This window comes from Triturus cristatus, chromosome 4_1, assembly GCF_964204655.1.
Source record: "Triturus cristatus chromosome 4_1, aTriCri1.1, whole genome shotgun sequence".
NCBI classification, from domain to species: domain Eukaryota; kingdom Metazoa; phylum Chordata; class Amphibia; order Caudata; family Salamandridae; genus Triturus; species Triturus cristatus.
This window is the reverse complement of record NC_140585.1, coordinates 938723858-938747140: the sequence shown is the minus strand read 5'-3', so window position 1 is coordinate 938747140 and position 23283 is coordinate 938723858. Positions and strand designations below refer to the sequence as shown.

Genomic DNA, 23283 nt, shown 5'->3' with positions numbered 1-23283 from the left:
AGCACAGCAAGTCAGTGTTGGTGTAGTACAAGACTCAGATACTGTGCATACACTCAAAATGTAACCACACAGTGGTCTTTTCCACACATATCCAGAAAATGCAGTGAATATATGTGGAAGTGACCTGTGTTGACACAATGATCCCCTCGGACTGTGTCTAAGCATAGGAGGGTGATCTGTGAAATGGTCACTCACAGTTGCAATGTACCACACAAACAATGCATTTGGTGCACATAAGCATAGGCCATCATGGAAGTGTGTGCAGTCAGGTTCCATGTCCATTCTGACATGTGGTTCATAACATCCAGACAGGTCCTTCAGAATGACATGAACATTTCCTTACTGTCTAACATGATGAGTGAACATTGTAGTGTGCCACAGTCAGGCCGAGGCGCACGCATCGAGTGGATGTTCAATACAATGGCGTTGGACGCGGGTGAGTATAGCATGGACACGTGAGCCATAGCCAGAGCGAGCCGGACGCATCGAGTGGGTGTTCAATACAAAGGCGTAGGATGCGGGGGAGTATAGCATGGACGCATAAGCCACAGCCAGGCTGAGGCGGACGCATCGAGTGGGTGTTCATTACAATGGCGTTGGACCCAGGTGAGTATAGCATGGACGCGTGAGCCACAGCCAGGCCGAGGCGGACGCATTGAGTGGGTCTTCAGTACAATGGCATTGGACGCAGGTGAGTATAGCATGGACACGTGAGCCACAGCCAGGCAGAGGCGGACGCATTCATTGGCTGTTGGTCGTCATGCCGTCAGACGCGCATTTTGCGGCATGTAGAAATTCCGTCTGGAAAAATTCGGTTGAATTTTCCACAAATGTATCAAAGTCTGTGTTGTGAAGATGAGCAGATATTGAACGTTGCGCTGGGTGTATACGATGCGTGCAATGTGAGTATCGTACTAATTCATACAATGCGAACTAGTCGGACCTATTGCTTTGGAGGCATGTTACAGAGTCCGGCTCTGCTGCACAGATATAAGTCAGTATGTTCCCAAGATAATTCACTTGCCTGCACTACATTCTAGTTGACTGTACCTCTACATCTCTCTGCTGCTGTCTCTACATCCTACTGGAGTCCCCACTGTGGAGAGGGCCCCTGCATTTACTGAAGAGGAGAACCAGGCCCTGCTGGACAGCCTACTTCCACAGTACAGCAAGCTATATGGCAAACCAGGGGATCAGGTGAGTGTTGATTACACTACAATTACAAAATTGAATGTCAAATAACTGTCCCTCGAGCACTGTGATCCCAAGGGCATGCATGCAGGGATATTTTGAGTAAGTCTTACAGTGTGTAGACATATATGCACAGGAAAGGTAAAGTGAGGTAGTAGTGTGTGTTGTGGGTCAGACTTCCCTGCATTGTTCTCATGTTTCGCAGGGAGGTATTCACACAGGACAACTGCCCATGATGATACTTGTCTTTCCTTTAGACATGAAATGCCAGTCTGACCATGACTCATATGTCCATGTGTGTGGTGCTTAGGATGTACCAGATGGAGTAATGATGTATCCCCATGTTATCCTTCCAGGTCAATGCCCATCAGAAGGCAAAGATTTGGCTGACCATCACCCGTGCTGTGAGATCAGTGGGGGCCTACCATCGCAGCCGCCGCCACTGTCAGAAGAGGTGGCAGGACCTCCGTGGCTGGATCCGGAAGATCGTAAGGGTCCAGCTGAAGCTGTCACCTCCTCGCCAGAGGGGGGACGATGGACACTGACCCCCCACATGCTGAGGGTTCTGGCTGTGGTCTTCCCTGACCTTGATGGGCAGTTGAAGGCCAGACAGCAGCAAGAAGGAGGTGAGTACATGCAATGTCTTTGTACTAGGTATGTAATGCTTGTTTCCCTCCCTCAGCCTGCTCACCCTCTCACGGGTCGTATGTCTGCTTAGACAACACTTCATGGGCAATTTCTGAGTAGACCCCACTATCATATGACGGCCAGGTGTGTCCCTCCCTGTCTGTGACATGTGTCACTTAGGATCTGTGTATGTAAAGTACTCCAAGGTTATTGTAATCAGCACCATTTCCAAAAGGTATATAGAGTTTACCAACATGAGTGCTGGAATAGTCTGACATGTGTCCTCACATTGCCTGTAACATGATCAATGCTCTGTGTGTAACATACATAGAGCTTTGAAGAGGCAGATCTAGAGAAACACTGGTGTTTGAGAGATATGCTACACACCCGTGCAGCAGGTGAGACCAATATTGAAGCCTCTGACAATTGCAATGGATAATTGGCTAAAAGGGTGTAGTCACCTGCATGTTGCTCCGTGTAATCCCACATTTGACACGGCCCAAGGACCAGTATGCCAACTGAGCCCAAATGAGGAACTATCACATCAGTGTTTTCTGTGTCAGGCAACCCCTTCTACATTGCAAAGTCGATTCTCATGTGTCTGAGTCTGCGACAGTGTGAACATGACAGACTTTGTACAAGAAGACAGGTAGTTGATACATGTAATCTGGACAGACAGCAAATTCTTGTAATCTTGCTAAAATACACAGGACGGAACATGTGTGTCTCATCCCTTGATTCTGCATGATGTTGGCTTTGACATTTGTGCTCAGGCAGCATCACTTCATTCCTGGTTACTATGAAAGAGGTTCTGTAGACAGATGTGTTCATTAATGTAGTCCAATGCCAAAGTAGCCCAACATGACCTTGTCAGAGTCTTGGACTTGGGTGGTGCACAAAGGGGATATGTAAACTTGAGCACTACAGATGTGGCATGGAAGGGGATTTCATGTTTCTGACACAGTGCTGACTTAAACCTTGTGATTCACTGGCCAACTAACAAATGTCAGTACAGACTGTTTATGCAGACATGCGAGTGGCACAGTATGCCACATTGATAGATTGTGAAGATGTACTATTTGAACTGGTCTGTTGTCCTGCATCCAGACCATTATTGCATTGACGTTCATGACGTGCGCACCTTGATGTTTGGTGATGTCAGAATTTTAGACATGACAACTTTGATATCAGTCCATCCCATTTGCTGTGTCACTTCCAGTCTCCCCTAAATGAGAAGAGCGATGTGTGTAATGACACATTACAATCATGTGCATCACAGATCAGACGACCGGCAACGAAGTGCGTTTTTGGTCATGTATTTCGTGGTCCATGTTACACAGACAAATGTTTCCATTGCGAGTATGTGTTTGTGGACAAAGGTTTACTGGCAGAATGACAAGTGCCATGTTCACCTATGTTCAAGGAATGAGAAAGGTGCCAATGACATTATGCAAGGCTTTGCTCTGTGATGTGTTGTACTTGTACTCATGTGTCAAGTCTATGCAGTTGACTGATATGAATCTGTTCATCTTCCGTGTTAACAGCATCACCTATGTCAAGTGGAGGAGACGATTCCTCGGACCTTGAGGAAGTGGGTGGCCAGGCTGGATCCACTGTGGAGGAGGAGGGACCCAGTGGCATGGAGGGTGAGGGGACCCACACCAAAAGCATGTCGGACACAACACAAATGCAGATGACCTGTCAAGCACCAGTGATGACTCCCTTGTGGTGTTGGATGAGGACATGTCAGTTCCCACTACATCTGCGTCTGTCCCCACCACCACCACCACCACCACCCTCCCAGCTGGTCACAGGTCAAAGATCCATGGACACACCAGTGTCTCCTTCGTGCCAGGCACCGCTGCCCCTGCATCAGTCCTGCCTGCTGCCCTGAGGGTGAAGTCTGTGGACCTGCTCAAACACATCCCTGTGGGGCAGACATCCATTCTGAGTGTCCTCCATGCACACGCCGGTCTGTTGACACAATTGGTGTAGTTCATGGAGGGCATCTTATCAAACCTGTCTGCCCTACAGTGGGGAAATCAGTCCATTGCCTTCTCACTGATGGCAGCAGTGTCCCTCCTCCAGCAGCCCTCACCCATACCTCACCGGGCCCATCCACAGTCACCACTACCCTACCCGTCCAAAGCACACACACACAGGCACATACACACACCCCAACTGACACAAGCAGCACACAGACACCCAAGACAAAGTCGAAACAGGCACGCAGGCACAGTCCGAGGACTGACAGCACACACACAGGGGAGAGGGAGAATACAGTCTCAGACACATCCAAAACCCCTCGTCATTCCTCACCAACCTCTCACTCCAAGACCCCTTCCCCTGACTCTCCTGCCACACGCTCTAGCCAGCGGCTCTTCCTCTGCGACCTTAGCCTCATCCCCAAAGATACAACAGTCACAGCTAGCAAGGGGAGGAGGAAATCTCCAGGCACAGATAGGAGTCCCACCCCTAAACACACACCCTCCCCTGAGTCCAATACCTCCACCTGTAAATCACCCAGGTCCCCAGAATCTGTACCAGCAAAAACATCCCACACTTCACCCCCCCATCCACTTCCTCACAGTCCCAGGCCAAACATACCACGGATCAGACCTCACACCCCATCACAGTTTACCACACACCTCATTACAAATTCCCCAAGAAGCTCAGGCCTTCCCCCACTCACACAAGCACTTCCCCTCCAAATGCACACCCTCTCCAGTCTGATCCTGACACTGCAATGGAGCACCCACCCCCTCAAACGGAACAGGCCACTTCAGTGGAGCCCCCACCCCCTCTACCAGAATAGGCCACTTCAGTGGAGACCCCACCCCCTCAGCCCGAACAGGCCACTTCTTCTGAGACACCACCCCCTCAGCCCGAACATGCCACTTCAGTGGAGCCCCCACCCCCTCAGCCTGAACAGGCCACTTCAGGGGAGCCCCCACCCCTTCAGCCTGAACAGGCCACTGCAGTGTCGAGTGACTCCACCCCAGTTCCCATCCCTCCCTAAACCCTAAAATGTCACCCCTAGTCATGTCCCTGCAGTGCCTGGCATGCCCTTACAGATGCCCCTCCGAGGGGATATGTCCCCTACTTGTAGCAGTTCAGGCAGGTGAGGGAGAGAGAGCTCATTATATCCCCCCTAAAGTATTTTTTGGATTGGACTGGCCATTGGCCTTATTGTTATTGCAGTTCTAAAGTTGATAGAAAGGCTGAACAAAGCAATTTCTTTTTTTAGGAGCTTTGCATTTCATGTTCCTCAGTCTGTGAGCTTGTCTAATACAATTGGTGTTGAAATCTTTGTTTGTGACAATGCTGATTGGGCAATGTGATGGACCGCATGTGGTCGATGGTATATGTGTCATATTACCCTATGTATCAGAGTCAGCATTGACTGCTATTGCAGGTTGTCAAGAACCACAATGTTTTGTGTATGGAATGTGACATGCTTTTAAGACACTCACATCTTTGACTTACACTTTTGCACATAGGCCGTGCTGGGATTTGCATACATTGTACAGTTTTTTTTAGGTACAACCGTCTACAATTGACATGCAGGATAGCGCTTTGCTGATCGACAAGTCATCTGTCACATCAGTACAACTTGGTTAACTTGAAGTTTAACTACATCCAGATGACTCAGGAGGCACATATGTACAGAGGGTGATGAAAACAAAGTGTTTGGGGTGTTGTAATATTTGGATCTATGACCGTGTGTAATTCAGACATGGTGGACCCCTGCCATGGCCTAGCAGGACACAGCTGGGCTTCCACAGTTGGGAGATCAGCTCATGGCACTGTGTTTTCTCTGTGACATATCCTGGGCCCATGGTGTGTGTCATGTTAGCATTTGTGACTGTGTTCAAGTGCCATTTCATACCATGACTGTAGTCCCAGCAGATGTTCATGTTTGAGAATCTTGCTGTGTGCTGAGTATGACAGTTATTTTTGTGCCTATTTGACTTTCAGTGTCCGTGATGTGTGTGTCCCAGTACAATGTGTTGATTATGGGGTCATCCATGGTTGGTTTGAGATGTGGGCCTGCACAGTGTGCAAACTCACATTTGACACATTTAGTATTCCCCGAGTCACATGTGTGCTAGCCACTTCAGCATGTAGTTGATCTGTCATCTATTTTAGTGAGCTTTGCTGTTTGGTTGTCTGTGTGCATATTCAGCCATGTAGTTCTTCTAGCTTTGTGTGGCATGTGGTGTAGGTTTGATAGATATAATTTTCTGTACCGGCCCTGGGACTCATGCATTTTCACTCTGGACATTAGTTGTAATGTTCAATTGAATTGCCATAGCTGCCTGAGTTGGAAATGGATCTCAGCAATTGGATAGTTTCAGATATGCTCATTTGTATTTGTGTCCGAATGATGTACATGAAGGAGTGTGTTAATGCTCTTTTGATGGTCACTTATTACATTGTCCATTTGCACTTTTGAGGCAGTGTTAGCCCCCAATGGCACTACTTGTCTGCACATGGCTGAGGGTATTTTTGCACGCACTACAATGTTAGCCTCAAAGGTCCCGTGCTTTGTTTTGCACACAACCACTAATTTGTAACAACATCGCCTGTGTGTTTGGGAACAAAGACACACATATTTGTCAAAACATGCTAGGGGTGTGAGACCTACATAGGTGATAGGCATCCACCCCCCTATGGTTGGAATATGCTGGAAGTGATAGGCATCCACTCTCCTATGGGGTGGGGAATGCTGGTAGTGATAGGCATCCACCCCCCATGCTTAGGATCTGCTGTGAGTGATAGGCATCCACCCCACTATGGGGTGGAGAATGCTGGGAGTGATAGGCATCCACCCCCCATGGTTAGGATCTGCTGTGAGTGATAGGCATCCACCCCCCCTATGGGGTAGAGAATGCTGGGAGTGATAGGCATCCACCCCCCTATGGTTGGAATATGCTGGGAATGATAGGCATCCACCCCCTATGGAGTGGATAATGCTGGGAGTGATAGGCATCCACCCCCCTATGGGGTGGGGAATGCTGGGAGGGATAGGCATCCACCCCCCTATGTGGTGGAGAATGGTGGGAGTGGATAGGCATCCACCCCCCTATGGTTAGGATCTACTGGGAGTGATGGGCAACCACCCCCCTATGGGGAGGAGAATGCTGGGAGTGATAGGCATCCACCCCCCTATGGTTGGAATATGCTGTGAGTGATAGGCATCCACCCCCTATGGGGTGGATAATGCTGTGAGTGATAGGCATCCCCCCATGGGGTGGAGAATGCTGGGAGTGATAGGCTTCCACCCCCCTATAGGATGGAGGATGCTGGGGATGATAGGCATCCACCCCCATCTGGGGCTGTTGCCTTTCTAGTGCTTGTGATGATTTTGGTGTGTGGTAGGTGTCTGACTTACCGTCTCTGATGACCCCGTCGATTACGGTAGAGTCGACCGTAGATGTACAGTATTGGGATCACATGCGCAACTGGATACATGGCAGCTCAGTCTCGTCCCTGTTGATCGTGTTTTGGCGCAAGTCAGAGCTTTATTACGTCTCGTATGAATGCTCTGACGTGCTGGACGCTGCACCCTGGAAGTCGCGTATGGATTACAGATCGTACTTGTTGCAAAGTCACCCACCTGAACTCCGGTTGTTCCTCCTTCGATGCTGCCTGTCCCCGAATCTCCCTGAAGTCAGCCGGCAGCGCAAAGAGTTAAATTTCTTGCGATTCCGTCTGACCCCCGGGGGAAGGGGAGAATGGGAAGAGAGAGAGAAAAGATAACACTGGTGTCTCAGTGGTGATGTCGTTCGGACAATGGCCAGGGTGAACTTCTATATTTTGTGTTTTCTAGGTTTCAGGAACACCTGCCTTTAAAGACACAGAAATACAATTGTAACTCGCTAAGTAATTGTCCTTAGATTTCTCTGTAAAACAATTATTTCTGTTCTTCCTAAAACATACCACAGAAATGAACCTGGACGTGGAAATCAACATCTAGATTATATCTTTGCACTGTGGTTATTCAGTATTTATCTCTCTGTAACAAATAAAAAATAATTTCAATAAAAAAAATGAGTGCTCAGCTACCTTAACTAAATGTAACTCTCATTAATCATCTCTATCAAAACATTATACCTGATTGTCTCTTGGATCTTAACTTAAAACAGGATTCTGAAATGATTTAACAAATAAAAGAAAATAAAGTCTTTCCAAAAATATATATATATATATATCTGGTATACAATATTGCCGGCAGTGAAAATCTGGCCTTTTTTTTAAAGTATCAAAGTTCTTTGTTTAACTCCAGAATTGTTTCTCTACTGTTGTAGTTCGTAAGCTTCTAGATCTCAAAGCCTACCGCTGAATTAGCGTAGTCCTAAAATATTCCTGAAGTTGCCAACCTGCCAATAACTCCTTTCACTTTAGTTCGTGAAGGGTTAATCAAGTTTCTCTCCCGATGAGTCCTTGTGACGAAAGTATGCTTGAAACAAAGTGCTCTTACCTCGTAAGTTCTTTTGTTTTTAGCGTTACCTTCATTCCCTCGAGGGTTGCTAAGCAACTGATGTTGTTGACCTTTTCTCTTTCTTTTGTTTATACAGGAAGTTCGATGATGACCTCCAGGAACCAGAAGACGGCACCACCGGAGTCTCCGGGATGTCAAGACTTGGAGCAGGGTCCTGGATTCAAGGCGGGGAGCGGTGAGCCAACAGGAGACGGAGTCAGGTAAGTGGAGTTCCCAAGAAGCGAAGCGCTGAAGTAAGGCGGGTGGGGTTTAAATAGAGCTGAGCGCGCATGGTTCTGGAAATGATTAAAACGTGTTCTGAGGATGATTTGCATAACTCGTGTACTGGCGCGCATGACTCTAGAAACAGTTGAAACGTGTTCTGAGGATGATTTGCATAACTCGTGTACCGGCTCGGTGGTTACCAAAACGTGTTTGAAGCATTTAACAACGTGTCCCAGTACTGTCTTTGGAAACAACAGCTTTGGTGATTTAAATATAATAAAAACGAACATTGGCAAGAGCAATACAACATGAATTGGCAAAAGCAATACAACATATTAATCTCTGGGAATGATCAAAAGAACATTATGCCTTTTTGGCGGTCAAAATCACTAGAAACATCCTTGACTAATGCAACAGATTACAAGGGTTCACATAAAAGACTAGTGTCAGAAACATTCAGAACACCAAATACACCTTGGAAGTGAGTGTGTCCTTGGTTTTCATAACAGTTCCCCCCCCCAAAAGTTGTCTTACTGGGCGGGGTTTTTCCGGGTGTACAGCATGAAAGGCCTTTATGAGACGTGGGGCGTGTACATTTTTGTCTGGTTCCCAAGAACGTTCCGATACATCATAACCCTTCCAATCAATCAAATAATACAGTTTACCATGAATTTGCTTTGAATCTATTATGCGGTCAACCTCATATTTGACATGATCACCGACTATGACTGGTGGCGGTGGGTTGTCCTGTCGAGTGGAAGGATCATGTGGCTTTAATAACGAAACATGAAATACTGGGTGTATGTTGAAATCTTTAGGTAAGGTTAATTTAACTGACACGGGGTTCAGGATTTTTTCAATAGGGTAAGGACCAATGAATCTGGGTTTTAGTTTTCTTGGGCCATCCATTTGAATATTTCTTGTTGACAACCATACCAAATCCCCTATCTTATAAGGTGGTGTTTGGTTCCTATGTTTGTCAACTGTCAATTTCATCTTTAATTTATTCTTAGCTAGACTTTGTTTGGCCTTTTCTTGATATTCTTGTAGGGTGTGGAGTCGATCAGCTACTGTTGGCATGACATCGAAAGTGTCAGGTAGAATGGTTGGTAAACTTCGTGGATGCATTCCGGTAATAAAAAAGAAAGGTGAACAACCAAGTGCAGAATGATAACTGTTGTTGTAAGAAAACTCCGCCAAAGGCAAAGCTTCATCCCAACTAGATGTTACTGTGGAAGTTAGACAACGTAAACTCTGCTCTAAATACTGGTTAACCCTTTCTGTCTGGCCATCAGTCTGTGGTGGAAAGCTGAGGAAAGAGCTATTTCTATGCCTAACCTCTTGCACAATTGTCCCCAAAATTTCGAAATGAATTGAGGGCCCCTGTCCGAAATAATCTTACTGGGAAATCCATGTAGCCTTACAATTTGTTGTATGAAAATGTCACTAAATTTACTTGCAGATGGTAGTTTGTGTAACGGAATAAAATGTCCCATCTTGGACAGTTGATCTACTACTACTAGAATTGTATTAAAAGTATGTGAGTCGGGAAAATCAGTAATGAAGTCTAAACTAATTGTGTGCCATGGGGACGGCGGAATAGGTAATGGTTGTAAAAGCCCAGTGGGAGATTGGTGGGAAGCTTTTTGTCTAGCACAGACTGGACATGTTTTTACATATTGTTTTACGTCCTGACTGATCTTATGCCACCAAAAATGCCTTGAACAGAGCTCCAAGGTTTTACTTATCCCAGGGTGTCCTGCAGTACAAGAATCATGATTCCACTTTAGAATTTGTTGCCGTAATTCACCTTGAGGAATGAACACTTTCTTATTGTGGAAAAAATAACCTTCATGTACTGAATTTTGTTTTTGAGAAAGCCACTCCTTTTGACTTAAGGACAGAGTCTTGGTTTTTACTTGAGTGAGAAAAGTGTCTACTTGTGATGTCGCTATTATTTTTTCTGAAGGTACGATACTGGGTGGTTCAATCTTTTCATTAGGTTTTTTATCACAAACTAACCTTGACAAGGTATCAGACAAAAGTTGCTTTTGCCCGGGACGGTAAGTGATAAGGAAATCGAATTCACTAAAAAATGACAGCCAACGCATTTGTCTGGGAGTTAGCGCTTTAACTGTTGAAAAGAACTGTGAGTTCTTATGATCAGAAAATATAGTCACGGTATGTTTTGCACCTAATAAATGATGTCTCCATTCAAGAAAAACTGCCTTAATTGCCAACAATTCCCTTTCGGCAATTGTGTAATTTTGTTCTGCGGGCAAGAGTTTTCTAGAATAGAAAGCGATTGGATGACGGTGTCCAGTGGTAGTATCTTTTTGCATTAAGACCCCTCCCAAGGCTGTTTGTGAAGCATCAGCTTCAACAAAGAAAGGTCTGTCTGGATCAGGGTGGATCAAAATTGGTGCAGAAGTGAAAGCCCTTTTTAATTTGGTAAAGGCCTGTTCTGCATCTGAATTCCATTGAAATTTCACGCCTTTTCGAAGTAAGTTAGTGATAGGCGTTACTATGTCTGAAAAGTTAGAAATAAAACACCGATAAAAATTGGCGAAGCCCAACACTCTTTGAGTTTCCTTTACAGAAGTTGGGGTGGGCCAATTTAGGATTGCTTCCACCTTTGCTGGGTCCATTGTAATTCCGTCTGAGGAGAGCCAATAACCTAGAAATTCAACTCTTTGAGTATTGAAGACGCATTTCTCAAGTTTTACATACAAAGAATTGTCTCTTAATCTTTGTAGAACAGATCGAACATGTTTGGTATGTTCTTCTTCAGATTTGGAAAAAATCAGAATGTCATCTATATATACTATAACGCAAACATCTAGTAGATCATGTAAAACTTAATTAATGAAATACTGAAATGCGGCTGGCGCATTACAGAGTCCAAATGGCATTACAGTATACTCAAATAGGCCATATTTAGTGCGGAATGCTGTCTTCCATTCGTCACCCTCTTTTACGCGGACTAGGTGGTAAGCGCCGCGTAAATGCAATTTAGTATATATACTGGAGCCTTTGACCTGATTTAACAAAACTGGAATTAATGGTAGAGGGTACGATTTTTTATTGTTGCCTTATTTACTGCGCGATAATCTATACATGCTCTCAAATCGCCAGATTTCTTAGCTACAAAAAAAAGCGGCGAAGAGACAGGTGAGGTAGAATGTCTTATAAACCCTTTTTCTAGTAGTTCTTCCAGGTAATTCTTTAGGTATTGATTCTCTGGCTCGGTCAGGGCATAAATTCTGCTGCAGGGTAAGACTGCACCTGGGATGAGATCTATTCTGCAGTCGTAAATTCTGTGAGGCGGTAATTGGGTTGCTTGTACTGGGTCAAAGACCTCGGAGAAATCTTGGTATACTTCCGGAAGTTCTGGAACTGATGGAATCACTGCTGAACAAAACAAAGGAAGTATTGGGTCTTGAATGTTCTGGTAACAGTGATGCCTGCAAAATGCAGAGTCTAAAGTTATGGCTCTTTTAACCCAATCGATTTTGGGGTTGTGCTGTTCAAGCCAGGGCACTCCAAGGATAACTCCAAAAGTTGGAGTATCAATGAGATCAAAAATTAGTTCCTCAGTGTGCCCATTTTCACTGACAATAGTTATTGGTTGGGTGTGAAATTTTATTAATCCTGATGATAAAGCTGACCCATCCACTGCCCAAACTACTTCTGGTTCTTTTTTCGGAATTCGTGTTACTCCTAACTTGCTGGCCAGCTCCAAATCAAAAAGGTTGCCTGTAGCGCCTGAATCTATCATGACGGCCAAGCTATATCTTTGTTGTATTGTAATTATAAAAGTTAGCCTTACCGTCAAGTGTCTTGGTGTATGGGTTAAGACATTTGTTGCATAATGAGAGACCTGAGTTGAGAATTTTCCCGAAGAAACGATCTCTTCTTCCTTCGGGAAGACTAGTTTTCCGTTTCCCCGGAACTTGAATCTAAAGCTGCAACTCCCTTTCTTTTAGTTGGCTTGTTTGGACAATCTTTAGCGTAGTGTCCTGGTTTACCACAATAAAGGCAAAGATTCCCTTTTCTCCTACGATCCTTTTCTTCCATTGAAAGGGGGCCTTTCAAAACCCCTATCTGCATAGGTTCAGGGTGAACATTTTTGTCCTCTACATCTTTTTTCTCTGTTTTAAAATGTAGAGCTCTAAAATCCCCTCTTGGTCTCTCGCTTTTTCACTCTCCCAATCTATGGTCTAGTTTCATTACTAAGTCTAGAAATTCAGTATACTCATCAGATAAGTTTACTATGTGTTCTAATGAATCTTTTAAGTCATCTCGGAGACCTCGATAAAACAACGAAATTCTTTTGTTTTCAGGCCAATGTGTTTCTGATAATAACCTATTAAAATTAGTAATATACGTAATTAGATCTTTTGAGCCTTGACGCAAATTTAAAAGCTCGTTGTCTGAAGCATGGATAAATACATGTTTGGCAAATAAACTTGACATGGCTGTCTTGAAATCTGTTAATTTATGTATTAAGGGATCATTAGTATCCACAAGGGGCATTGCCCAATTTGCAGCCACTCCTCCGAGGTAAGAAATAATGAAAGCTACCTTAGAAGTATCAGTAGTAAAAATCTGAGGTTTGCACAAAAAATGTAGTTGCCACTGGCTCATAAAAATTGAAAACCGGCTAGTGTTCCCAGTAAAACGCACTAGATTGGCTAATGGAACTGGACTGGGGGAATGTACAGTAACCTGAAGATTTTGTTCTGGGTTTGTACCTGAGGTGGTAGAAGGGAAAGTAAAGGTGGGACCAAATTTAGCTGGTGCAATGAGGGGTTTATTTTGTTCGAAACTAGAATCCCTCCAGCTGGTGAACCCAGTCTTGGTTTTCAATAATTCGTGTCTAAGAGTGTGATTCTCCTGCCTTAATTCCTGCATTTCTTCAGTAAGTTTAAGGACCAGTGTAGTTAACTGGGAAGGATCTAACACCCCCTCCTCCTCATCCATTATGCAGAATCGAAGAAGGAACGTGGGTTTTTAGGCTTCGCTTTCTGTTGCAAAGTCACCCACCTGAACTCCGGTTGTTCCTCCTTCGATGCTGCCTGTCCCCGAATCTCCCTGAAGTCAGCCGTCAGCGCAAAAAGTTACATTTCTTGCGATTCCGTCTGACCCCCGGGGGAAGGAGGGAATGGGAAGAGAGAGAGAAAAGATAACACTGGTGTCTCGGTGGTGATGTCGTTCGGACAATGGCCAGGGTGAACTTCTGTATTTTCTGTTTTCTAGGTTTCAGGAACACCTGCCTTTAAAGACACAGAAATACAATTTTAACTCGCTAAGTAATTGTCATTAGATTTCTCTGTAAAACACTTATTTCTGTTCTTTCTAAAACATACCACAGAAATGAACCTGGACGTGGAAATCACCATCTAGATTATATCTTTGCACTGTGGTTATTCAGTATTTATCTCTCTGTAACAAATAAAAAATAATTTCAATAAAAAAAATGAGTGCCTAGCTACCTTAACTAAATGTAACTCTCATTAATCATCTCTATCAAAACATTATACCTGATAGTCTCTTGGATCTTAACTTAAAACAGGATTCTGAAATGATTTAACAAATAAAAGAAAATAAAGTCTTTCCAAATATATATATATATATATATATATATCTGGTACACAATATTGCCGGCAGTGAAAATCTGGCCTTTTTTTTAAAGTATCCAAGTTCTTTGTTTAACTCCAGAATTGTTTCTCTACTGTTGTAGTTCGTAAGCTTCTAGATCTCAAAGCCTACCGCTGAATTAGCGTAGTCCTAAAATATTCCTGAAGTTGCCAACCTGCCAATAACCCCTTTCACTTTAGTTCGTGAAGGGTTAATCAGGTTTCTCTCCCGATGAGTCCTTGTGACGAAAGTATGCTTGAAACAAAGTGCTCTTACCTCGTAAATTCTTTCGTTTTTAGCGTTACCTTCATTCCCTCGAAGGTTGCTAAGCAACTGATGTTGTTGACCTTTTCTCTTTCTTTTGTTTATACAGGAAGTTCGATGACGACCTCCAGGAAGCGGAAGATGGCACCACCGGAGTCTCCGGGATGTCAAGACTCGGAGCAGGGTCCTGGATTCAAGGCGGGGAGCGGTGAGCCAACAGGAGACGGAGTCAGAAAAGTGGAGTTCACAAGAAGCGAAGTGCTGAAGCAAGGCGGGTGGGGTTTAAATAGAGCTGAGCGCGCATGGTTCTGGAAACGATTAAAACGTGTTCTGAGGATGATTTGCATAACTCGTGTACCGGCGCGCATGACTCTAGAAACGGTTGAAACATGTTCTGAGGATGATTTTCATAACTCGTTTACCGGCTCGGTAGTTACCAAAACGTGTTTGAAGCATTTAACAACGTGTCCCAGTACTGTCCTTGGAAACAACAGCTTTGGTGATTTAAATATAATAAAAACGAACATTGGCAAGAGCAATACAACATAAACTGGCAAAAGCAAAACAAACATATTAATCTCTGGGAATGATCAAAAGAACATCATGCCTTTTTGGCGGTCAAAATCACTAGAAACATCCTTGACTAATGCAACAAATTACAAGGGTTCACATAAAAGACTAGTGTCAGAAACATTCAGAACACCAAATACACCTTGGAAGTGAGTGTGTCCTAGGTTTTCATAACACTTGCATACCAGGAAACAGCTTCTGACGAGCCTCGGAAGACTTGATTTCCGCGTTGACCAAGCCTGAAAGTTTGTAAAATGTTGCTGGATTACGAGGGGACATGGCGGTCGGAAAACGGACACTTATTCGCATCGTACTTAGTCGTTTGTATTTTGTGGCTCCGGATACGAGTCGGTCGTAAGGTAAGCCTACAGATGGCATTGGGATGGCCTTTTTGGCGACATCGGAATCGACCCCTTAGTGTGTAGATGTGAAAACTGTGTGCCCAGATCTCTGTCTAGGGAGGAGCTAGAACGTTCTGGTTTTCTATATGTAACTTTATTTCAAGTGCATTATTAGGTTTATGAGTATTTAAAAATGTTTCTGCTTCTAAAAGTAATTCATTGACTGAGCATTTATTTTTAAGGGGTATTCAGTTGTATTACTGTCTTCTGAGCTCCTAACTAACACCACCTTTTTATGTGTGCTCCGCACTGTTGTATCTGGTTAACATAGAGAGTAAAATGCTGAAGCAGAGTACTTGCAACCACAATGTTTAGTTTTGCTTAAAGTGATGTATATAAAATTACCCAAAGCATGGGAGTCTAATGGATGGGGACTGAAATTAAGTCTACCACCCCTCTTCTGAACTGTGCCTGTTTCCACAAAAGATGTTTACTAAATACAATGGGGCAGATTTATGATAACTGGCGAATCCCTGCATATCAGCAGGGATGCGCCAGTTATAATGCGCCACAGCTGCGCCACCATGGATGCGCCGCATTTATAATGCGGCGCACCATGGGGCAAAAACGGCACAGATGCGTGACGCATCTGTGCCGTAAAAGTGACGCATTGCTGGAGTTGCGTCGCAAGCGCGACGCAGCTCCAGCAATCTTCTGGGGGGCCCTATCTGTACAATGCTGCGTCAATCCTTACGCCTGCTTCAAGCAGGCGCAGGGTTTTGACGCAGCATGGGCCTAAAAGTGACTGAGTGAAATCTTGTAGATTTCACTCAGCCACTTTTAGGAGGCGTTCCTGCGCCGGAACGCCCCCACCTGCCCTGGAACGCCTACATGTGGCGCAGGGCTTTACAACGTGACGCATCTCCCAGATGCGTCACGTTGTAAATACCCCGCACCATGGCGCAGGATTTGCGCCGCTGCTGCGTCACAAAAGTGACGCAACGGCGGCGCAAAAGTGGCGCAAGTGCAACATAAATCTGCCCCTCAGTGTTTCTTCTGTGTTTTGAGTTTTTAATGTGTTACTATCAAATGTAGATGTCAAACAATTCATGAATAATCTCATGATTTCTTAAAGTGACCAAAAGACCATTGTGGGGTTTCTGTTGCTAAATTTATTTTACGTACTAGAGAGGTATTTTGTTGCTGATGTATAACATGCTGTGTGGTCTAACGTCCGATATGTAACAGACTGCCCCCACCACCACCACCAGGACTCTTTCTTTAAAAAATGTTCAAAGACACCAGGCGCTGGATTTATTCATGTATTTATTTATCAATGTATCTAGTACACCTCATCCTGCTGACATGAGAGCACTTCACATTACAGCATGCTAAAGATTCGGAATTACATCGAGAAGGGAAAAGGGTTTGAGCAATTCAGCATTATAATATTTACAGCAGAGCAGCCCTAGTTTAAAGTTCAAAGTTGCTTTGAAGTATCTTAATCTAGCAATTGTCAGAAAAAGTGAGCCTTCAATTGAATCACTAACAAAATATCAACAGACACAATATCGAAGTACATTTTCATCGATACAAAATTATCAATGACAATAATATCAACACGTATTAATCAAAGAGAACGAGTCTGTGTAGACGTGATGGAAGTCACAAGGGTGTATGTTTGATGATGTATGTGTAAGGAAAAGTGTGTTTCCTTTTTATAAAGCCCTCACCCACCAACTTAGTTGGTGGCATGCTTCATCATCGGGCCCACCCGATGACACCGAGTGTGTCCCGGGTGTGCTTCTATGCCTGTTTACAGCGGAGCAGGTATTTTTCTGAGTGTGCAGTGTTAGGGACGTGAGAAGTTACTGTTCATACAACATACAGGACATAAAAAACATACAGAAATGCGAGTTAGCATGAATTGCATAATCACGTCAGGTCATATGAGCCGTTGCATTCGTGTGGTATCGGAACTAGCGGCAGAATGAGGGTATTTATTGTGAAAACACGGTATATGCGGTAAAGTGAGTGGCGATAATATTGAATGCAGAGAGAGTGAGAAATAATGGCTTTTATTCTCACTCAAGCGTTTTGCTGTTGGTGCCCCATGAGAATCCGGCAGGGGTACTGGCAATGAAAAGAAAGAAAAAACGGGGAATGGGATTGGCACGCTGGCCAATGGTTCATATCTGAAAAGGAAAGGTCTTACCGGTCAGTAGCGGCGTGGTAGTGCCTCATGGTCGACTTACTGCGTGTGAGTCCAGGACCCTCCTTACAACCTGTTGTTGCTGCCACGGAACTCAGACGGTACTGGTGCTGGGTTCACGTGTGCGCTTAAGTACCCTCCATGGTTGGCCCGGTGTTGTCTATTGGAACCCTTCATGAGTAGCGTCTGCTAAGAGAAGAGGAAACATAGACAACGGGCCTGCTCTGGTGGCTTCGCCTGCTCCAATGACGTGTGAGCTATGAGCAAACGGGGTGCGGTTACTCTCTCGAGTCAGTGATACGTATAAAGGCGCATGGCACCTAACGCTAGGTGGGGACGAATGATAGTCCCTTGTTGAGTACGTTTTCCTCTTTGTGGGAGAGGGGGTACTGGAGAGATTGAATACTAGAGTGGGTGTCATGTTCGGTCCACTTGGAGGTTGTTCTTCTTGAGGCTCTACTGGTGTCTGCTTGGCCCCGGTTGTGGTTCCCTTGTTCTGTTCCGAGTGTTGGTACTGACTGATTCCTCTTCTGGCACCGAATGTACATTTTGGCTGTTTCTTCTGGGGCCCCTGGATCTTCAGCCCTGTCCTAAAAAAGGCGGTCTAGGGTTACCTTGGAAAAACGAGGGCGGTCCAATTTGATACATTGGGGGCCAACCAAAGTATGGATTTTGGGGAGGCGGTGCATACGGCAGTGGTCCAAAGTTTTGTCCTTGTTGGCGTCCTTGCCAGGGTTGCTGCCAACGTTGTTGTCTTCCCCTGCCTTAGTTCTTGGAACCTGTGCTGGAGTTGCTGGAGATTTAGCTGGTGTCCCCTGAGGCATCACTGGATTTGTCTGATTTGTTAGGGGCCACATAGGTGTCTTCTGTATAGGGGTATGTCTTGATAAAGGAGAATTTCTTCAGATCCTTTTGAAATTTCGTTATTTTAGCCTGGGTTAGATATTTCTTCTATTCCCCCATCTCCTTATTCTGTTCATCCAGTTTCTTTTTATATCCCGTTATGGTGGTGTTGAAATGGCTTTCTGTTGCTTGAATCTCGATTATCATGGCATCTGATAATCGTTTTGCAGTCTTGATGATGACTAGCCAGTCCCTGGTGCAGTGCCATGCGATTTGGGCTCAGTCCTTCCTGAAGGTGACATCCTCTAGGAAGATTCTGGGTGCGTTGGTGACCAGAAGCCCACGTGGGGCTGTGTTGGTGCGTAAATATTCTGTTAGAATGAGGCCATGTAAAAGGGTTCTAATGCGATTGTGTTTTTTCTCCGTTAGGTTGTCCCAGTCAGTTGATTGGGCTCTTGTGTTTGAGATATTGAAATCTGCCAGAAATTAGGGGTCTGCAAGAATTTCACTGATGTCGTCTTCAGTGTATGTGAGGCCTGGGTTCTCCCCCATGGTTTCAAATGAAATGTGTGCTCTCACAGCTGTGCGCTGCATAGACTGTTATTTATCAAAAAAGAGAGAGAGGATTTAAGGACTAGTCCTGATCCCCGGGGTCAATATGTATTAATCAAAGAGAACTAGTCTGTATAGACGTGATGGAAGTCACAAGGGTGTATGTTTGATGATGTATGTGTAAGGAAAAGTGTGTTTCCTTTTTATAAAGCCCTCACCCACCAACCTAGTTGGTGGCATGCTTCATCATCGGGCCCACCCGATGACACCGAGTGTGTCCCGGGTGTGCTTCTACGCCTGTTTACAGCAGAGCAGGTATTTTTCTGAGTGTGCAGTGTTAGTGACGTGAGAAGTGAAAGGTTTAAAAACTGTCCAGTGGTTCCATATACCCAAAAGGATTTACTTTATCGTTTGGGCCTCTGGCAGTGGAAAAAACAAGGCTTTGGATTTAGGTGGAGTCGTATTTAGGGTACTCCTGCATCCAGTGGGTGGTCTACATGTTTCAGCCAGGCCTTATATTATAAACTGGCTTTCCTCAGGACCTATGTGAATAGTGATTAAAGGAGCTATGTTACAAGTTGTGACATAGAGACAGAGGTGCCGATCACGATCCGGTAAAAACCGGGTACGAACCGTCGGACGGAGCATATTCTCCGTCCGACGCGTACCCGGTCGTCAAAATGTACAAACAAGGAATTACGATTCGCACGGAACACCATTTCCGTACGATTCGTAAAAAAGCCCGACCGAACAAAATAAACCTACCAATGCGATCCGGGAAAGGGCCGACCTGACGTCGGGACGCTCGCAGCCTGCCATTCACGAACCAGGAATCACGATTCGCACCGACGTCATCCCGCACGGTGAATATTTTCCGGCTGCCAAAAACTTCCGGGAAATCAGGACCACGCGAACAAGGACCACCAGTACGCGACGGACACACAGGACGACGCGAACAAGGAGGACCCGTACGCGACGGACAGACATGAACCCGAACCTACGGGTCATCCCGGCCCTCATAGCAGTCCACCTCCTCTACAGGTTACGACGCAGACGCCGCAGAAGGTCAGAACAACTAAGGGAGGGGGGAAAGGGGGGGGGGGTGGGGGTGGCAGGACCAGGGCAGGCCACAAAACCCCCACCAAAGTCACACACCACACATGCCCAGGACATACCTGACACCCATGCCCTGGTCACTACGAGGGGGTGGGGGCGTGTCCAGCTAAGCCAGCGACCGCCACAACGGATGTCCGTCACCACGCGAACCGGCAACACAACCAGACCGGTACGTCCCGTACCCACGCCTCAAGAGCGTGGGTACGAGACGTACCACGCCCACACCCACGTCACCCCAACAATGGCGGGACGGATCGTACCCACGTGGCAAAGGCCTGGGTACGGCCCGCACAAGCATCACATAGCGTGGGGATAGAGATGTACGGACCCTACCCCCACCCCCCCTATGCATGGAATGTACCCCCACCCCAACAGTGTAAGTACGACCCGTACGCTCACCCGCGTATGCATGGAGCGTACCCCCACCCCAACCGCGTATGTACGTACCGTACCCCCACCCCAACAGTGTAAGTACGACCCGTACCCTCACCCTCGTATGCATGGAGCGTACCCCCACCCCAACAGTGTAAGTACGACCCGTACCCTCACCCGCGTATGCATGGAGCGTACCCCCACCCCAACCGCGTATGTACGTACCGTACCCCCACCCCAACAGTGTAAGTACGACCCGTACCCTCACCCTCGTATGCATGGAGCGTACCCCCACCCCAACAGTGTAAGTACGACCCGTACCCTCACCCGCGTATGCATGGAACGTACCCCCACCCCAACAGTGTAAGTACGACCCGTACCCTCACCCGCGTTTGCATGGAGCGTACCCCCACCCCAACCGCGTATGTACGTACCGTACCCCCACCCCAACAGTGTAAGTACGACCCGTACCCTCACCCGCGTATGCATGGAGCGTACCCCCACCCCAACCGCGTATGTACGTACCGTATCCCCACCCCAACAGTGTAAGTACGACCCGTACCCTCACCCTCGTATGCATGGAGCGTACCCCCACCCCAACAGTGTAAGTACGACCCGTACCCTCACCCGCGTATGCATGGAACGTACCCCCACCCCAACAGTGTAAGTACGACCCGTACCCTCACCCGCGTATGCATGGAGCGTACCCCCACCCCAACCGCGTATGTACATACCGTACCCCCACCCCAACAGTGTAAGTACGACCCGTACCCTCACCCGCGTATGCATGGAGCGTACCCCCACCCCAACCGCGTATGTACGTACCGTACCCCCACCCCAACAGTGTAAGTACGACCCGTACCCTCACCCGCGTATGCATGGAGCGTACCCCCACCCCAACCGCGTATGTACGTACCGTACCCTCACCTGCGTATGCATGGAGCATACCCCCACCCCAACCGCGTATGTACGTACCGTACCCCCACCCCAACAGTGTAAGTACGACCCGTACCCTCACCCTTGTATGCATGGAGCGTACCCCCACCCCAACAGTGTAATTACGACCCGTACCCTCACCCTCGTATGCATGGAGCGTACCCCCACCCCAACAGTGTAAGTACGACCCGTACCCTCACCCTCGTATGCATGGAGCGTACCCCCACCCCAACAGTGTAAGTACGACCCGTACCCTCACCCGCGTATGCATGGAACGTACCCCCACCCCAACAGTGTAAGTACGACCCGTACCCTCACCCGCGTATGCATGGAGCGCATGGAGCGTACCCCCACCGTGTATGTTCCAAGCGTACATATCCAGAAATAGGAGGTGTGTGTGCAGAGTCCTCCCAGCAGTGCCCTGAGACAGGAGGGGTGGGTGCAGAGTCCTCCCAGCAGTGCCCTGAGACAGGAGGGGTGGGTGCCTAACACTCCCAGCAGTGCCCTGAGACAGGAGGGGTGTGTGCCTAACACTCCCAGCAGTGCCCTGAGACAGGAGGGGTGGGGGCCTAACACTCCCAGCAGTGCCCTGAGACAGGAGGGGTGGGTGCTGAGTCCTCCCAGCAGTGCCCTGAGACAGGAGGGGTGGGTGCTGAGTCCTCCCAGCAGTGCCCTGAGACAGGAGGGGTGGGTGCAGAGTCCTCCCAGCAGTGCCCTGAGACAGGAGGGGTGGGTGCTGAGTCCTCCCAGCAGTGCCCTGAGACAGGAGGGGTGGGTGCAGAGTCCTCCCAGCAGTGCCCTGAGACAGGAGGGGTGGGTGGCTAACACTCCCAGCAGTGCCCTGAGATAGGAGGGGTGGGTGCAGAGTCCTCCCAGCAGTGCCCTGAGACAGGAGGGGTGGGTGCCTAACACTCCCAGCAGTGCCCTGAGACAGGAGGGGTGGGTGCTGAGTCCTCCCAGCAGTGCCCTGAGACAGGAGGTGTGCAACACATGTGTGTGAGGCTGGAAGTACCCACATGCATACTGCCTACAAGGGAACATGTCCCCATGAACTCATGTCAACAGACTCCACACACAAGTACAGTGATCACCAAGGATGCCACGAATGTTGCAGGTGGAGACATGGCCCTGCATGCATGGCCAAAGTAGAAGGGCTCCGTCACACACACAGCTCATGTAGACACAGCTCTGCGCTAAACATTGGGAACACCCTGCAGGGAAGATATCAGGGTACACAGAGGGAGGAATACACCCTGGGACAATTGCACCATGCAGTAACTGCTGACATGAACAAAGAAAGTTAGCTAACACCTTGTGATGGCACACAGATCCCAGGGTCCCCCCAATGAGCAGCCCACTACTACATTTCCCACACACCCAACACATAAACACCACCCAAAACCATGTAGCAGCCCCACCAACACCAATACCAGCATAGCAGTAGTGTCAGAATGGAAAAAAAATAAAGCTTTATTCAGCATGATCACAGTGTCCGTGGATTGCAGGCAGTTAAATATTCACAAAGCCCATAGGGCAGTCAATAAGTCTCAGCTGGATGGGGGACACAGTGGGATGCGTGTCCCCTAGCTTGCCTGCACAGTTACATGCCGTCATCTTCCACAGGGGTGAGGCCATCAGGGGGTGGGGAAGCACCAGGCACCGCAGGGACATCAGGGCAAAGGGGCGGCGTTATGGGTGCAGGGATGGAGGACTCCACCACAGGGGGTGGGGCAGGGCCAAAGGCGGAGGCCAGGATGGCACTACACACCTTTGCAAGGTCCTCCAGGGAGTCCCCTGCACCCGAAGGATCCACAGGCCCCAAGGAGGGGGGGGGTCAGAGGGATGGGTCGCAGCGCCACCGGGGGAGGGCGTAGACAGGGGGGGAGAATCAACCACCGTGACCGAGGACT

At 47.1% G+C, this 23283-nt stretch overlaps 1 long non-coding RNA gene across 4 annotated transcripts in view; it reads left to right on the top strand.

Moving 5' to 3' along the window:
- The first annotated feature begins 8439 nt into the window (after positions 1-8439).
- Positions 8440-23283, top strand: part of LOC146855873 (uncharacterized) — a 50991-nt gene continuing 36147 nt past the window's right edge. Inside the window, exon 1 of one of the 4 annotated variants that reach the window (XR_014981408.1) lies at positions 8440-8523. This is a non-coding gene — a long non-coding RNA (uncharacterized LOC146855873). Of the gene's footprint in view, positions 8524-14560; positions 15361-23283 lie in introns of those variants that run through there. The other 3 variants (XR_014981407.1, XR_014981410.1, XR_014981409.1) reach the window with 3 other exon arrangements.